Source organism: Lepisosteus platostomus, chromosome 27 (genome assembly GCF_059453375.1).
Source record: "Lepisosteus platostomus isolate fLepPlt1 chromosome 27, fLepPlt1.hap1, whole genome shotgun sequence".
Lineage (NCBI taxonomy): Eukaryota > Metazoa > Chordata > Actinopteri > Semionotiformes > Lepisosteidae > Lepisosteus > Lepisosteus platostomus.
In genome coordinates, this window is record NC_142637.1 from 10,319,220 (window position 1) to 10,338,283 (window position 19,064).

Genomic DNA, 19,064 nt, shown 5'->3' on the forward strand with positions numbered 1-19,064 from the left:
CCTTTTCAAAACGTGTTTTTCAGCCCGAAATAAACGCGTTTTTTCAATCAACTGAATCCCCATGTAACAGCAAGGCTCAGAAGAGCCCACACACTCAGCTCTTAACCCCAGTGTGCAGAAAGGGTCAAAACGTGTTTTTCAGCAGAAATAAACATGTTTCTGCAAGTTTGGTCAACCCCATGTAAGTTATGGAGCAGTAACAGCATACTTTTCAAAACGTGTTTTTCAGCCCGAAATAAACGCGTTTTTTCAGACAACTGAATCCCCATGTAACAGCAAGGCTCAGAAGAGCCCACACACTCAGCTCTTAACCCCAGTGTGCAGAAAGGGTCAAAACGTGTTTTTCAGCAGAAATAAACATGTTTCTGCAAGTTTGGTCAACCCCATGTAAGTTATGGGGCAGTAACAGCACACTTTTCAAAATGTGTTTTTCAGCCCGAAATAAACACGTTTTTTCAGACAACTGAATCCCCATGTAACAGCAAGGCTCAGAAGAGCCCACACACTCAGCTCTTAACCCCAGTGTGCAGAAAGGGTCAAAATGTGTTTTTCAGCAGAAATAAACATGTTTCTGCAAGTTTGGTCAACCCCATGTAAGTTATGGAGCAGTAACAGCACACTTTTCAAAACGTGTTTTTCAGCCCGAAATAAACGCGTTTTTTCAGACAACTGAATCCCCATGTAACAGCAAGGCTCAGAAGAGCCCACACACTCAGCTCTTAACCCCAGTGTGCAGAAAGGGTCAAAACGTGTTTTTTCAGCAGAAATAAACATGTTTCTGCAAGTTTGGTCAACCCCATGTAAGTTATGGGGCAGTTACAGCACACTTTTCAAAACGTGTTTTTCAGCCCGAAATAAACGCGTTTTTTCAGACATCTGAATCCCCATGTAACAGCAAGGCTCAGAAGAGCCCACACACTCAGCTCTTAACCCCAGTGTGCAGAAAGGGTCAAAACGTGTTTTTCAGCAGAAATAAACATGTTTCTGCAAGTTTGGTCATCCCCATGTAAGTTATGGGGCAGTAACAGCACACTTTTCAAAACGTGTTTTTCAGCCCGAAATAAACGCGTTTTTTCAGACAACTGAATCCCCATGTAACAGCAAGGCTCAGAAGAGCCCACACACTCAGCTCTTAACCCCAGTGTGCAAAAAGGGTCAAAACGTGTTTTTCAGCAGAAATAAACATGTTTCTGCAAGTTTGGTCAACCCCATGTAAGTTATGGGGCAGAAACAGCACACTTTTCAAAATGTGTTTTTCAGCCCGAAATAAACACGTTTTTTCAGACAACTGACTCCCCACGTAACAGCAAGGCTCAGAAGAGCCCACACACTCAGCTCTTAACCCCAGTGTGCAGAAAGGGTCAAAACGTGTTTTTCAGCAGAAATAAATATGTTTCTGCAAGTTTGGTCAACCCCATGTAAGTTATGGAGCAGTAACAGCACCCTTTTCAAAACGTGTTTTTCAGCCCGAAATAAACGCGTTTTTTCAGACAACTGAATCCCCATGTAACAGCAAGGCTCAGAAGAGCCCACACACTCAGCTCTTAACCCCAGTGTGCAGAAAGGGTCAAAACGTGTTTTTCAGCAGAAATAAACATGTTTCTGCAAGTTTGGTCAACCCCATGTAAGTTATGGAGCAGTAACAGCACACTTTTCAAAACGTGTTTTTCAGCCCGAAATAAACGCGTTTTTTCAGACAACTGAATCCCCATGTAACAGCAAGGCTCAGAAGAGCCCACACACTCAGCTCTTAACCCCAGTGTGCAGAAAGGGTCAAAACGTGTTTTTCAGCAGAAATAAACATGTTTCTGCAAGTTTGGTCAACCCCATGTAAGTTATGGAGCAGTAACAGCACACTTTTCAAAACGTGTTTTTCAGCCCGAAATAAACGCGTTTTTTCAGACAACTGAATCCCCATGTAACAGCAAGGCTCAGAAGAGCCCACACACTCAGCTCTTAACCCCAGTGTGCAGAAAGGGTCAAAACGTGTTTTTTCAGCAGAAATAAACATGTTTCTGCAAGTTTGGTCAACCCCATGTAAGTTATGGGGCAGTTACAGCACACTTTTCAAAACGTGTTTTTCAGCCCGAAATAAACGCGTTTTTTCAGACATCTGAATCCCCATGTAACAGCAAGGCTCAGAAGAGCCCACACACTCAGCTCTTAACCCCAGTGTGCAGAAAGGGTCAAAACGTGTTTTTCAGCAGAAATAAACATGTTTCTGCAAGTTTGGTTATCCCCATGTAAGTTATGGGGCAGTAACAGCACACTTTTCAAAACGTGTTTTTCAGCCCGAAATAAACGCGTTTTTTCAGACAACTGAATCCCCATGTAACAGCAAGGCTCAGAAGAGCCCACACACTCAGCTCTTAACCCCAGTGTGCAGAAAGGGTCAAAACGTGTTTTTCAGCAGAAATAAACATGTTTCTGCAAGTTTGGTCAACCCCATGTAAGTTATGGGGCAGTAACAGCACACTTTTCAAGATGTGTTTTTCAGCCCGAAATAAACACGTTTTTTCAGACAACTGACTCCCCATGTAACAGCAAGGCTCAGAAGAGCCCACACACTCAGCTCTTAACCCCAGTGTGCAGAAAGGGTCAAAACGTGTTTTTCAGCAGAAATAAACATGTTTCTGCAAGTTTGGTCAACCCCATGTAAGTTATGGAGCAGTAACAGCACACTTTTCAAAACGTGTTTTTCAGCCCGAAATAAACGCGTTTTTTCAGACAACTGAATCCCCATGTAACAGCAAGGCTCAGAAGAGCCCACACACTCAGCTCTTAACCCCAGTGTGCAGAAAGGGTCAAAATGTGTTTTTCAGCAGAAATAAACATGTTTCTGCAAGTTTGGTCAACCCCATGTAAGTTATGGGGCAGTAACAGCACACTTTTCAAAACGTGTTTTTCAGCCCGAAATAAACGCGTTTTTTCAGACAACTGAATCCCCATGTAACAACAAGGCTCAGAAGAGCCCACACACTCAGCTCTTATCCCCAGTGTGCAGAAAGGGTCAAAACGTGTTTTTCAGCAGAAATAAACATGTTTCTGCAAGTTTGGTCAACCCCATGTAAGTTATGGGGCAGTTACAGCACACTTTTCAAAACGTGTTTTTCAGCCCGAAATAAACGCGTTTTTTCAGACATCTGAATCCCCATGTAACAGCAAGGCTCAGAAGAGCCCACACACTCAGCTCTTAACCCCAGTGTGCAGAAAGGGTCAAAACGTGTTTTTCAGCAGAAATAAACATTTCTGCAAGTTTGGTCAACCCCATGTAAGTTATGGGGCAGTTACAGCACACTTTTCAAAACGTGTTTTTCAGCCCGAAATAAACACGTTTTTTCAGACAACTGAATCCCCAAGTAACAGCAAGGCTCAGAAGAGCCCACACACTCAGCCCTTAACCCCAGTGTGCAGAAAGGGTGGAAACGTGTTTTTCAGCAGAAATAAACATGTTTCTGCAAGTTTGGTCAACCCCATGTAAGTTATGGGGCAGTAACAGCACACTTTTCAAAACGTGGTTTTCAGCCCGACATAAACACGTTTTTTCAGACAACTGAATCCCAATGTAATAGCAAGGCTCAGAAGAGCCCACACACTCAGCTCTTAACCCCAGTGTGCAGAAAGGGTCAAAACGTGTTTTTCAGTAGAAATAAACATGTTTCTGCAAGTTTGGTCAACCCCATGTAAGTTATGGAGCAGTAACAGCACACTTTTCAAAACGTGTTTTTCAGCCCGAAATAAACGTGTTTTTTCAGACAACTGAATCCCCATGTAACAGCAAGGCTCAGAAGAGCCCACACACTCAGCTCTTAACCCCAGTGTGCAGAAAGGGTCAAAACGTGTTTTTCAGCAGAAATAAACATGTTTCTGCAAGTTTGGTCAACCCCATGTAAGTTATGGGGCAGTAACAGCACACTTTTCAAAACGTGTTTTTCAGCCCGAAATAAACACGATTTTTCAGACAGCTGTATCCCTATGTAACTGCAAGGCTCAGAAGAGCCCACACACTCAGCCCTTAACCCCAGTGTGCAGAAAGGGTGGAAACGTGTTTTTCAGCAGAAATAAACATGTTTCTGCAAGTTTGGTCAACCCCATGTAAGTTATGGGGCAGTAACAGCACACTTTTCAAAACGTGTTTTTCAGCCCGAAATAAACGTGTTTTTTCAGACAACTGAATCCCCATGTAACAGCAAGGCTCAGAAGAGCGCACACACTCAGCTCTTAACCCCAGTGTGCAGAAAGGGTCAAAACGTGTTTTTCAGCAGAAATAAACATGTTTCTGCAAGTTTGGTGAACCCCATGTAAGTTATGGGGCAGTAACAGCACACTTTTCAAAATGTGTTTTTCAGCCCGAAATAAACACGTTTTTTCAGACAACTGAATCCCCATGTAACAGCAAGGCTCAGAAGAGCCCACACACTCAGCTCTTAACCCCAGTGTGCAGAAAGGGTCAAAACGTGTTTTTCAGCAGAAATAAACATGTTTCTGCAAGTTTGGTCAACCCCATGTAAGTTATGGAGCAGTAACAGCACACTTTTCAAAACGTGTTTTTCAGCCCGAAATAAACGCGTTTTTTCATACAACTGAATCCCCATGTAACAGCAAGGCTCAGAAGAGCCCACACACTCAGCTCTTAACCCCAGTGTGCAGAAAGGGTCAAAACGTGTTTTTTCAGCAGAAATAAACATGTTTCTGCAAGTTTGGTCAACCCCATGTAAGTTATGGGGCAGTTACAGCACACTTTTCAAAACGTGTTTTTCAGCCCGAAATAAACGCGTTTTTTCAGACATCTGAATCCCCATGTAACAGCAAGGCTCAGAAGAGCCCACACACTCAGCTCTTAACCCCAGTGTGCAGAAAGGGTCAAAACGTGTTTTTCAGCAGAAATAAACATGTTTCTGCAAGTTTGGTCATCCCCATGTAAGTTATGGGGCAGTAACAGCACACTTTTCAAAACGTATTTTTCAGCCCGAAATAAACGCGTTTTTTCAGACAACTGAATCCCCATGTAACAGCAAGGCTCAGAAGAGCCCACACACTCAGCTCTTAACCCCAGTGTGCAAAAAGGGTCAAAACGTGTTTTTCAGCAGAAATAAACATGTTTCTGCAAGTTTGGTCAACCCCATGTAAGTTATGGGGCAGAAACAGCACACTTTTCAAAATGTGTTTTTCAGCCCGAAATAAACACGTTTTTTCAGACAACTGACTCCCCACGTAACAGCAAGGCTCAGAAGAGCCCACACACTCAGCTCTTAACCCCAGTGTGCAGAAAGGGTCAAAACGTGTTTTTCAGCAGAAATAAACATGTTTCTGCAAGTTTGGTCAACCCCATGTAAGTTATGGAGCAGTAACAGCACCCTTTTCAAAACGTGTTTTTCAGCCCGAAATAAACGCGTTTTTTCAGACAACTGAATCCCCATGTAACAGCAAGGCTCAGAAGAGCCCACACACTCAGCTCTTAACCCAAGTGTGCAGAAAGGGTCAAAACGTGTTTTTCAGCAGAAATAAACATGTTTCTGCAAGTTTGGTCAACCCCATGTAAGATATGGAGCAGTAACAGCATACTTTTCAAAACGTGTTTTTCAGCCCGAAATAAACGCGTTTTTTCAGACAACTGAATCCCCATGTAACAGCAAGGCTCAGAAGAGCCCACACACTCAGCTCTTAACCCCAGTGTGCAGAAAGGGTCAAAACGTGTTTTTCAGCAGAAATAAACATGTTTCTGCAAGTTTGGTCAACCCCATGTAAGTTATGGGGCAGTAACAGCACACTTTTCAAAATGTGTTTTTCAGCCCGAAATAAACACGTTTTTTCAGACAACTGAATCCCCATGTAACAGCAAGGCTCAGAAGAGCCCACACACTCAGCTCTTAACCCCAGTGTGCAGAAAGGGTCAAAACGTGTTTTTCAGCAGAAATAAACATGTTTCTGCAAGTTTGGTCAACCCCATGTAAGTTATGGACCAGTAACAGCACACTTTTCAAAACGTGTTTTTCAGCCCGAAATAAACGCGTTTTTTCAGACAACTGAATCCCCATGTAACAGCAAGGCTCAGAAGAGCCCACACACTCAGCTCTTAACCCCAGTGTGCAGAAAGGGTCAAAACGTGTTTTTTCAGCAGAAATAAACATGTTTCTGCAAGTTTGGTCAACCCCATGTAAGTTATGGGGCAGTTACAGCACACTTTTCAAAACGTGTTTTTCAGCCCGAAATAAACGCGTTTTTTCAGACATCTGAATCCCCATGTAACAGCAAGGCTCAGAAGAGCCCACACACTCAGCTCTTAACCCCAGTGTGCAGAAAGGGTCAAAACGTGTTTTTCAGCAGAAATAAACATGTTTCTGCAAGTTTGGTCATCCCCATGTAAGTTATGGGGCAGTAACAGCACACTTTTCAAAACGTGTTTTTCAGCCCGAAATAAACGCGTTTTTTCAGACAACTGAATCCCCATGTAACAGCAAGGCTCAGAAGAGCCCACACACTCAGCTCTTAACCCCAGTGTGCAAAAAGGGTCAAAACGTGTTTTTCAGCAGAAATAAACATGTTTCTGCAAGTTTGGTCAACCCCATGTAAGTTATGGGGCAGAAACAGCACACTTTTCAAAATGTGTTTTTCAGCCCGAAATAAACACGTTTTTTCAGACAACTGACTCCCCACGTAACAGCAAGGCTCAGAAGAGCCCACACACTCAGCTCTTAACCCCAGTGTGCAGAAAGGGTCAAAACGTGTTTTTCAGCAGAAATAAATATGTTTCTGCAAGTTTGGTCAACCCCATGTAAGTTATGGAGCAGTAACAGCACCCTTTTCAAAACGTGTTTTTCAGCCCGAAATAAACGCGTTTTTTCAGACAACTGAATCCCCATGTAACAGCAAGGCTCAGAAGAGCCCACACACTCAGCTCTTAACCCCAGTGTGCAGAAAGGGTCAAAACGTGTTTTTCAGCAGAAATAAACATGTTTCTGCAAGTTTGGTCAACCCCATGTAAGTTATGGAGCAGTAACAGCACACTTTTCAAAACGTGTTTTTCAGCCCGAAATAAACGCGTTTTTTCAGACAACTGAATCCCCATGTAACAGCAAGGCTCAGAAGAGCCCACACACTCAGCTCTTAACCCCAGTGTGCAGAAAGGGTCAAAACGTGTTTTTCAGCAGAAATAAACATGTTTCTGCAAGTTTGGTCAACCCCATGTAAGTTATGGGGCAGAAACAGCACACTTTTCAAAATGTGTTTTTCAGCCCGAAATAAACACGTTTTTTCAGACAACTGACTCCCCATGTAACAGCAAGGCTCAGAAGAGCCCACACACTCAGCTCTTAACCCCAGTGTGTAGAAAGGGTCAAAACGTGTTTTTCAGCAGAAATAAACATGTTTCTGCAAGTTTGGTCAACCCCATGTAAGTTATGGAGCAGTAACAGCACACTTTTCAAAACGTGTTTTTCAGCCCGAAATAAACGCGTTTTTTCAGACAACTGAATCCCCATGTAACAGCAAGGCTCAGAAGAGCCCACACACTCAGCTCTTAACCCCAGTGTGCAGAAAGGGTCAAAACGTGATTTCAGCAGAAATAAACATGTTTCTGCAAGTTTGGTCAACCCCATGTAAGTTATGGGGCAGTAACAGCACACTTTTCAAAACGTGTTTTTCAGCCCGAAATAAACGCGTTTTTTCAGACAACTGAATCCCCATGTAACAACAAGGCTCAGAAGAGCCCACACACTCAGCTCTTAACCCCAGTGTGCAGAAAGGGTCAAAACGTGTTTTTCAGCAGAAATAAACATGTTTCTGCAAGTTTGGTCAACCCCATTTAAGTTATGGGGCAGTAACAGCACACTTTTCAAAATGTGTTTTTCAGCCCGAAATAAACACGTTTTTTCAGACAACTGACTCCCCATGTAACAGCAAGGCTCAGAAGAGCCCACACACTCAGCTCTTAACCCCAGTGTGCAGAAAGGGTCAAAACGTGTTTTTCAGCAGAAATAAACATGTTTCTGCAAGTTTGGTGAACCCCATGTAAGTTATGGGGCAGTAACAGCACACTTTTCAAAATGTGTTTTTCAGCCCGAAATAAACACGTTTTTTCAGACAACTGAATCCCCATGTAACAGCAAGGCTCAGAAGAGCCCACACACTCATCTCTTAACCCCAGTGTGCAGAAAGGGTCAAAACGTGTTTTTCAGCAGAAATAAACATGTTTCTGCAAGTTTGGTCAACCCCATGTAAGTTATGGAGCAGTAACAGCACACTTTTCAAAACGTGTTTTTCAGCCCGAAATAAACGTTTTTTTTCAGACAACTGAATCCCCATGTAACAGCAAGGCTCAGAAGAGCCCACACACTCAGCTCTTAACCCCAGTGTGCAGAAAGGGTCAAAACGTGTTTTTCAGCAGAAATAAACATGTTTCTGCAAGTTTGGTCATCCCCATGTAAGTTATGGGGCAGTAACAGCACACTTTTCAAAACGTGTTTTTCAGCCCGAAATAAACGCGTTTTTTCAGACAACTGAATCCCCATGTAACAGCAAGGCTCAGAAGAGCCCACACACTCAGCTCTTAACCCCAGTGTGCAGAAAGGGTCAAAATGTGTTTTTCAGCAGAAATAAACATGTTTCTGCAAGTTTGGTCAACCCCGTGTAAGTTATGGAGCAGTAACAGCACACTTTTCAAAACGTGTTTTTCAGCCCGAAATAAACGCGTTTTTTCAGACAACTGAATCCCCATGTAACAGCAAGGCTCAGAAGAGCCCACACACTCAGCTCTTAACCCCAGTGTGCAAAAAGGGTCAAAACGTGTTTTTCAGCAGAAATAAACATGTTTATGCAAATTTGGTCAACCCCATGTAAGTTATGGGGCAGAAACAGCACACTTTTCAAAATGTGTTTTTCAGCCCGAAATAAACACGTTTTTTCAGACAACTGAATCCCCATGTAACAGCAAGGCTCAGAAGAGCCCACACACTCAGCTCTTAACCCCAGTGTGCAGAAAGGGTCAAAACGTGTTTTTTCAGCAGAAATAAACATGTTTCTGCAAGTTTGGTCAACCCCATGTAAGTTATGGGGCAGTTACAGCACACTTTTCAAAACGTGTTTTTCAGCCCGAAATAAACGCGTTTTTTCAGACATCTGAATCCCCATGTAACAGCAAGGCTCAGAAGAGCCCACACACTCAGCTCTTAACCCCAGTGTGCAGAAAGGGTCAAAACGTGTTTTTCAGCAGAAATAAACATGTTTCTGCAAGTTTGGTCATCCCCATGTAAGTTATGGGGCAGTAACAGCACACTTTTCAAAACGTGTTTTTCAGCCCGAAATAAACGCGTTTTTTCAGACAACTGAATCCCCATGTAACAGCAAGGCTCAGAAGAGCCCACACACTCAGCTCTTAACCCCAGTGTGCAAAAAGGGTCAAAACGTGTTTTTCAGCAGAAATAAACATGTTTCTGCAAGTTTGGTCAACCCCATGTAAGTTATGGGGCAGAAACAGCACACTTTTCAAAATGTGTTTTTCAGCCCGAAATAAACACGTTTTTTCAGACAACTGACTCCCCACGTAACAGCAAGGCTCAGAAGAGCCCACACACTCAGCTCTTAACCCCAGTGTGCAGAAAGGGTCAAAACGTGTTTTTCAGCAGAAATAAATATGTTTCTGCAAGTTTGGTCAACCCCATGTAAGTTATGGAGCAGTAACAGCACCCTTTTCAAAACGTGTTTTTCAGCCCGAAATAAACGCGTTTTTTCAGACAACTGAATCCCCATGTAACAGCAAGGCTCAGAAGAGCCCACACACTCAGCTCTTAACCCCAGTGTGCAGAAAGGGTCAAAACGTGTTTTTCAGCAGAAATAAACATGTTTCTGCAAGTTTGGTCAACCCCATGTAAGTTATGGAGCAGTAACAGCACACTTTTCAAAACGTGTTTTTCAGCCCGAAATAAACGCGTTTTTTCAGACAACTGAATCCCCATGTAACAGCAAGGCTCAGAAGAGCCCACACACTCAGCTCTTAACCCCAGTGTGCAGAAAGGGTCAAAACGTGTTTTTCAGCAGAAATAAACATGTTTCTGCAAGTTTGGTCAACCCCATGTAAGTTATGGGGCAGAAACAGCACACTTTTCAAAATGTGTTTTTCAGCCCGAAATAAACACGTTTTTTCAGACAACTGACTCCCCATGTAACAGCAAGGCTCAGAAGAGCCCACACACTCAGCTCTTAACCCCAGTGTGCAGAAAGGGTCAAAACGTGTTTTTCAGCAGAAATAAACATGTTTCTGCAAGTTTGGTCAACCCCATGTAAGTTATGGAGCAGTAACAGCACACTTTTCAAAACGTGTTTTTCAGCCCGAAATAAACGCGTTTTTTCAGACAACTGAATCCCCATGTAACAGCAAGGCTCAGAAGAGCCCGCACACTCAGCTCTTAACCCCAGTGTGCAGAAAGGGTCAAAACGTGATTTCAGCAGAAATAAACATGTTTCTGCAAGTTTGGTCAACCCCATGTAAGTTATGGGGCAGTAACAGCACACTTTTCAAAACGTGTTTTTCAGCCCGAAATAAACGCGTTTTTTCAGACAACTGAATCCCCATGTAACAACAAGGCTCAGAAGAGCCCACACACTCAGCTCTTAACCCCAGTGTGCAGAAAGGGTCAAAACGTGTTTTTCAGCAGAAATAAACATGTTTCTGCAAGTTTGGTCAACCCCATGTAAGTTATGGGGCAGTAACAGCACACTTTTCAAAACGTGTTTTTCAGCCCGAAATAAACGTGTTTTTTCAGACAACTGAATCCCCATGTAACAGCAAGGCTCAGAAGAGCGCACACACTCAGCTCTTAACCCCAGTGTGCAGAAAGGGTCAAAACGTGTTTTTCAGCAGAAATAAACATGTTTCTGCAAGTTTGGTCAACCCCATGTAAGTTATGGGGCAGTAACAGCACACTTTTCAAAATGTGTTTTTCAGCCCGAAATAAACACGTTTTTTCAGACAACTGACTCCCCATGTAACAGCAAGGCTCAGAAGAGCCCACACACTCAGCTCTTAACCCCAGTGTGCAGAAAGGGTCAAAACGTGTTTTTCAGCAGAAATAAACATGTTTCTGCAAGTTTGGTGAACCCCATGTAAGTTATGGGGCAGTAACAGCACACTTTTCAAAATGTGTTTTTCAGCCCGAAATAAACACGTTTTTTCAGACAACGGAATCCCCATGTAACAGCAAGGCTCAGAAGAGCCCACACACTCATCTCTTAACCCCAGTGTGCAGAAAGGGTCAAAACGTGTTTTTCAGCAGAAATAAACATGTTTCTGCAAGTTTGGTCAACCCCATGTAAGTTATGGAGCAGTAACAGCACACTTTTCAAAACGTGTTTTTCAGCCCGAAATAAACGCGTTTTTTCAGACAACTGAATCCCCATGTAACAGCAAGGCTCAGAAGAGCCCACACACTCAGCTCTTAACCCCAGTGTGCAGAAAGGGTCAAAATGTGTTTTTCAGCAGAAATAAACATGTTTCTGCAAGTTTGGTCAACCCCGTGTAAGTTATGGAGCAGTAACAGCACACTTTTCAAAACGTGTTTTTCAGCCCGAAATAAACGCGTTTTTTCAGACAACTGAATCCCCATGTAACAGCAAGGCTCAGAAGAGCCCACACACTCAGCTCTTAACCCCAGTGTGCAAAAAGGGTCAAAACGTGTTTTTCAGCAGAAATAAACATGTTTCTGCAAGTTTGGTCAACCCCATGTAAGTTATGGGGCAGAAACAGCACACTTTTCAAAATGTGTTTTTCAGCCCGAAATAAACACGTTTTTTCAGACAACTGACTCCCCACGTAACAGCAAGGCTCAGAAGAGCCCACACACTCAGCTCTTAACCCCAGTGTGCAGAAAGGGTCAAAACGTGTTTTTCAGCAGAAATAAACATGTTTCTGCAAGTTTGGTCAACCCCATGTAAGTTATGGAGCAGTAACAGCACCCTTTTCAAAACGTGTTTTTCAGCCCGAAATAAACGCGTTTTTTCAGACAACTGAATCCCCATGTAACAGCAAGGCTCAGAAGAGCCCACACACTCAGCTCTTAACCCCAGTGTGCAGAAAGGGTCAAAACGTGTTTTTCAGCAGAAATAAACATGTTTCTGCAAGTTTGGTCAACCCCATGTAAGTTATGGGGCAGAAACAGCACACTTTTCAAAATGTGTTTTTCAGCCCGAAATAAACACGTTTTTTCAGACAACTGACTCCCCACGTAACAGCAAGGCTCAGAAGAGCCCACACACTCAGCTCTTAACCCCAGTGTGCAGAAAGGGTCAAAACGTGTTTTTCAGCAGAAATAAATATGTTTCTGCAAGTTTGGTCAACCCCATGTAAGTTATGGAGCAGTAACAGCACCCTTTTCAAAACGTGTTTTTCAGCCCGAAATAAACGCGTTTTTTCAGACAACTGAATCCCCATGTAACAGCAAGGCTCAGAAGAGCCCACACACTCAGCTCTTAACCCCAGTGTGCAGAAAGGGTCAAAACGTGTTTTTCAGCAGAAATAAACATGTTTCTGCAAGTTTGGTCAACCCCATGTAAGTTATGGAGCAGTAACAGCACACTTTTCAAAACGTGTTTTTCAGCCCGAAATAAACGCGTTTTTTCAGACAACTGAATCCCCATGTAACAGCAAGGCTCAGAAGAGCCCACACACTCAGCTCTTAACCCCAGTGTGCAGAAAGGGTCAAAACGTGTTTTTCAGCAGAAATAAACATGTTTCTGCAAGTTTGGTCAACCCCATGTAAGTTATGGGGCAGAAACAGCACACTTTTCAAAATGTGTTTTTCAGCCCGAAATAAACACGTTTTTTCAGACAACTGACTCCCCATGTAACAGCAAGGCTCAGAAGAGCCCACACACTCAGCTCTTAACCCCAGTGTGCAGAAAGGGTCAAAACGTGTTTTTCAGCAGAAATAAACATGTTTCTGCAAGTTTGGTCAACCCCATGTAAGTTATGGAGCAGTAACAGCACACTTTTCAAAACGTGTTTTTCAGCCCGAAATAAACGCGTTTTTTCAGACAACTGAATCCCCATGTAACAGCAAGGCTCAGAAGAGCCCACACACTCAGCTCTTAACCCCAGTGTGCAGAAAGGGTCAAAACGTGATTTCAGCAGAAATAAACATGTTTCTGCAAGTTTGGTCAACCCCATGTAAGTTATGGGGCAGTAACAGCACACTTTTCAAAACGTGTTTTTCAGCCCGAAATAAACGCGTTTTTTCAGACAACTGAATCCCCATGTAACAACAAGGCTCAGAAGAGCCCACACACTCAGCTCTTAACCCCAGTGTGCAGAAAGGGTCAAAACGTGTTTTTCAGCAGAAATAAACATGTTTCTGCAAGTTTGGTCAACCCCATGTAAGTTATGGGGCAGTTACAGCACACTTTTCAAAACGTGTTTTTCAGCCCGAAATAAACGCGTTTTTTCAGACATCTGAATCCCCATGTAACAGCAAGGCTCAGAAGAGCCCACACACTCAGCTCTTAACCCCAGTGTGCAGAAAGGGTCAAAACGTGTTTTTCAGCAGAAATAAACATGTTTCTGCAAGTTTGGTCAACCCCATGTAAGTTATGGGGCAGTAACAGCACACTTTTCAAAACGTGTTTTTCAGCCCGAAATAAACGTGTTTTTTTCAGACAACTGAATCCCCATGTAACAGCAAGGCTCAGAAGAGCCCACACACTCAGCTCTTAACCCCAGTGTGCAGAAAGGGTCAAAACGTGTTTTTCAGCAGAAATAAACATGTTTCTGCAAGTTTGGTGAACCCCATGTAAGTTATGGGGCAGTAACAGCACACTTTTCAAAATGTGTTTTTCAGCCCGAAATAAACACGTTTTTTCAGACAACTGAATCCCCATGTAACAGCAAGGCTCAGAAGAGCCCACACACTCAGCTCTTAACCCCAGTGTGCAGAAAGGGTCAAAACGTGTTTTTCAGCAGAAATAAACATGTTTCTGCAAGTTTGGTCAACCCCATGTAAGTTATGGAGCAGTAACAGCACACTTTTCAAAACGTGTTTTTCAGCCCGAAATAAACGTTTTTTTTTCAGACAACTGAATCCCCATGTAACAGCAAGGCTCAGACGAGCCCACACACTCAGCTCTTAACCCCAGTGTGCAGAAAGGGTCAAAACGTGTTTTTCAGCAGAAATAAACATGTTTCTGCAAGTTTGGTCAACCCCGTGTAAGTTATGGAGCAGTAACAGCACACTTTTCAAAACGTGTTTTTCAGCCCGAAATAAACGCGTTTTTTCAGACAACTGAATCCCCATGTAACAGCAAGGCTCAGAAGAGCCCACACACTCAGCTCTTAACCCCAGTGTGCAGAAAGGGTCAAAACGTGTTTTTCAGCAGAAATAAACATGTTTCTGCAAGTTTGGTCAACCCCATGTAAGTTATGGGGCAGAAACAGCACACTTTTCAAAATGTGTTTTTCAGCCCGAAATAAACACGTTTTTTCAGACAACTGACTCCCCATGTAACAGCAAGGCTCAGAAGAGCCCACACACTCAGCTCTTAACCCCAGTGTGCAGAAAGGGTCAAAACGTGTTTTTCAGCAGAAATAAACATGTTTCTGCAAGTTTGGTCAACCCCATGTAAGTTATGGAGCAGTAACAGCACACTTTTCAAAACGTGTTTTTCAGCCCGAAATAAACGCGTTTTTTCAGACAACTGAATCCCCATGTAACAGCAAGGCTCAGAAGAGCCCACACACTCAGCTCTTAACCCCAGTGTGCAGAAAGGGTCAAAACGTGATTTCAGCAGAAATAAACATGTTTCTGCAAGTTTGGTCAACCCCATGTAAGTTATGGGGCAGTAACAGCACACTTTTCAAAACGTGTTTTTCAGCCCGAAATAAACGCGTTTTTTCAGACAACTGAATCCCCATGTAACAACAAGGCTCAGAAGAGCCCACACACTCAGCTCTTAACCCCAGTGTGCAGAAAGGGTCAAAACGTGTTTTTCAGCAGAAATAAACATGTTTCTGCAAGTTTGGTCAACCCCATGTAAGTTATGGGGCAGTTACAGCACACTTTTCAAAACGTGTTTTTCAGCCCGAAATAAACGCGTTTTTTCAGACATCTGAATCCCCATGTAACAGCAAGGCTCAGAAGAGCCCACACACTCAGCTCTTAACCCCAGTGTGCAGAAAGGGTCAAAACGTGTTTTTCAGCAGAAATAAACATGTTTCTGCAAGTTTGGTCAACCCCATGTAAGTTATGGGGCAGTAACAGCACACTTTTCAAAACGTGTTTTTCAGCCCGAAATAAACGTGTTTTTTCAGACAACTGAATCCCCATGTAACAGCAAGGCTCAGAAGAGCGCACACACTCAGCTCTTAACCCCAGTGTGCAGAAAGGGTCAAAACGTGTTTTTCAGCAGAAATAAACATGTTTCTGCAAGTTTGGTCAACCCCATGTAAGTTATGGAGCAGTAACAGCACACTTTTCAAAACGTGTTTTTCAGCCCGAAATAAACGTTTTTTTTCAGACAACTGAATCCCCATGTAACAGCAAGGCTCAGAAGAGCCCACACACTCAGCTCTTAACCCCAGTGTGCAGAAAGGGTCAAAACGTGTTTTTCAGCAGAAATAAACATGTTTCTGCAAGTTTGGTCATCCCCATGTAAGTTATGGGGCAGTAACAGCACATTTTTCAAAACGTGTTTTTCAGCCCGAAATAAACGCGTTTTTTCAGACAACTGAATCCCCATGTAACAGCAAGGCTCAGAAGAGCCCACACACTCAGCTCTTAACCCCAGTGTGCAGAAAGGGTCAAAATGTGTTTTTCAGCAGAAATAAACATGTTTCTGCAAGTTTGGTCAACCCCGTGTAAGTTATGGAGCAGTAACAGCACACTTTTCAAAACGTGTTTTTCAGCCCGAAATAAACGCGTTTTTTCAGACAACTGAATCCCCATGTAACAGCAAGGCTCAGAAGAGCCCACACACTCAGCTCTTAACCCCAGTGTGCAAAAAGGGTCAAAACGTGTTTTTCAGCAGAAATAAACATGTTTCTGCAAGTTTGGTCAACCCCATGTAAGTTATGGGGCAGAAACAGCACACTTTTCAAAATGTGTTTTTCAGCCCGAAATAAACACGTTTTTTCAGACAACTGACTCCCCACGTAACAGCAAGGCTCAGAAGAGCCCACACACTCAGCTCTTAACCCCAGTGTGCAGAAAGGGTCAAAACGTGTTTTTCAGCAGAAATAAACATGTTTCTGCAAGTTTGGTCAACCCCATGTAAGTTATGGAGCAGTAACAGCACCCTTTTCAAAACGTGTTTTTCAGCCCGAAATAAACGCGTTTTTTCAGACAACTGAATCCCCATGTAACAGCAAGGCTCAGAAGAGCCCACACACTCAGCTCTTAACCCCAGTGTGCAGAAAGGGTCAAAACGTGTTTTTCAGCAGAAATAAACATGTTTCTGCAAGTTTGGTCAACCCCATGTAAGTTATGGAGCAGTAACAGCACACTTTTCAAAACGTGTTTTTCAGCCCGAAATAAACGCGTTTTTTCAGACAACTGAATCCCCATGTAACAGCAAGGCTCAGAAGAGCCCACACACTCAGCTCTTAACCCCAGTGTGCAGAAAGGGTCAAAACGTGTTTTTCAGCAGAAATAAACATGTTTCTGCAAGTTTTTTCAACCCCATGTAAGTTATGGGGCAGAAACAGCACACTTTTCAAAATGTGTTTTTCAGCCCGAAATAAACACGTTTTTTCAGACAACTGACTCCCCATGTAACAGCAAGGCTCAGAAGAGCCCACACACTCAGCTCTTAACCCCAGTGTGCAGAAAGGGTCAAAACGTGTTTTTCAGCAGAAATAAACATGTTTCTGCAAGTTTGGTCAACCCCATGTAAGTTATGGAGCAGTAACAGCACACTTTTCAAAACGTGTTTTTCAGCCCGAAATAAACGCGTTTTTTCAGACAACTGAATCCCCATGTAACAGCAAGGCTCAGAAGAGCCCACACACTCAGCTCTTAACCCCAGTGTGCAGAAAGGGTCAAAACGTGTTTTTCAGCAGAAATAAACATGTTTCTGCAAGTTTGGTCAACCCCATGTAAGTTATGGGGCAGTAACAGCACACTTTTCAAAATGTGTTTTTCAGTCCGAAATAAACACGTTTTTTCAGACAACTGAATCCCCATGTAACAGCAAGGCTCAGAAGAGCCCACACACTCAGCTCTTAACCCCAGTGTGCAGAAAGGGTCAAAACGTGTTTTTCAGCAGAAATAAACATGTTTCTGCAAGTTTGGTCAACCCCATGTAAGTTATGGGGCAGTAACAGCACACTTTTCAAAATGTGTTTTTCAGCCCGAAATAAACACGTTTTTTCAGACAACTGACTCCCCATGTAACAGCAAGGCTCAGAAGAGCCCACACACTCAGCTCTTAACCCCAGTGTGCAGAAAGGGTCAAAACGTGTTTTTCAGCAGAAATAAACATGTTTCTGCAAGTTTGGTCAACCCCATGTAAGTTATGAAGCAGTAACAGCACACTTTTCAAAACGTGTTTTTCAGCCCGAAATAAACGCGTTTTTTCAGACAACTGAATCCCCATGTAACAGCAAGGCTCAGAAGAGCCCACACACTCAGCTCTTAACCCCAGTGTGCAGAAAGGGTCAAAACGTGTTTTTCAGCAGAAATAAACGTTTCTGCAAGTTTGGTCATCCCCATGTAAGTTATGTGGCAGTAACAGCACACTTTTCAAAACGTGTTTTTCAGCCCGAAATAAACGCGTTTTTTCAGACAACTGAATCCCCATGTAACAACAAGGCTCAGAAGAGCCCACACACTCAGCTCTTATCCCCAGTGTGCAGAAAGGGTCAAAACGTGTTTTTCAGCAGAAATAAACATGTTTCTGCAAGTTTGGTCAACCCCATGTAAGTTATGGGGCAGTTACAGCACACTTTTCAAAACGTGTTTTTCAGCCCGAAATAAACGCGTTTTTTCAGACATCTGAATCCCCATGTAACAGCAAGGCTCAGAAGAGCCCACACACTCAGCTCTTAACCCCAGTGTGCAGAAAGGGTCAAAACGTGTTTTTCAGTAGAAATAAACATGTTTCTGCAAGTTTGGTCAACCCCATGTAAGTTATGGAGCAGTAACAGCACACTTTTCAAAACGGGTTTTTCAGCCCGAAATAAACGCGTTTTTTCAGACAACTGAATCCCCATGTAACAGCAAGGCTCAGAAGAGCCCACACACTCAGCTCTTAACCCCAGTGTGCAGAAAGGGTCAAAACCTGTTTTCAGCAGAAATAAACATGTTTCTGCAAGTTTGGTCAACCCCATGTAAGTTATGGGGCAGTAACAGCACACTTTTCAAAACGTGTTTTTCAGCCCGAAATAAACGCGTTTTTTCAGACAACTGAATCCCCATGTAACAACAAGGCTCAGAAGAGCCCACACACTCAGTTCTTAACCCCAGTGTGCAGAAAGGGTCAAAACGTGTTTTTCAGCAGAAATAAACATGTTTCTGCAAGTTTGGTCAACGCCGTGTAAGTTATGTAGCAGTAACAGCACACTTTTCAAAACGTGTTTTTCAGCCCGAAATAAACGCGTTTTTTCAGACAACTGAATCCCCATGTAACAGCAAGGCTCAGAAGAGCCCACACACTCAGCTCTTAACCCCAGTGTGCAAAAAGGGTCAAAACGTGTTTTTCAGCAGAAATAAACATGTTTCTGCAAGTTTGGTCAACCCCATGTAAGTTATGGGGCAGAAACAGCACACTTTTCAAAATGTGTTTTTCAGCCCGAAATAAACACGTTTTTTCAGACAACTGACTCCCCATGTAACAGCAAGGCTCAGAAGAGCCCACACACTCAGCTCTTAACCCCAGTGTGCAGAAAGGGTCAAACGTGTTTTTCAGCAGAAATAAACATGTTTCTGCAAGTTTGGTCAACCCCATGTAAGTTATGGAGCAGTAACAGCACACTTTTCAAAACGTGTTTTTCAGCCCGAAATAAACGCGTTTTTTCAGACAACTGAATCCCCATGTAACAGCAAGGCTCAGAAGAGCCCACACACTCAGCTCTTAACCCCAGTGTG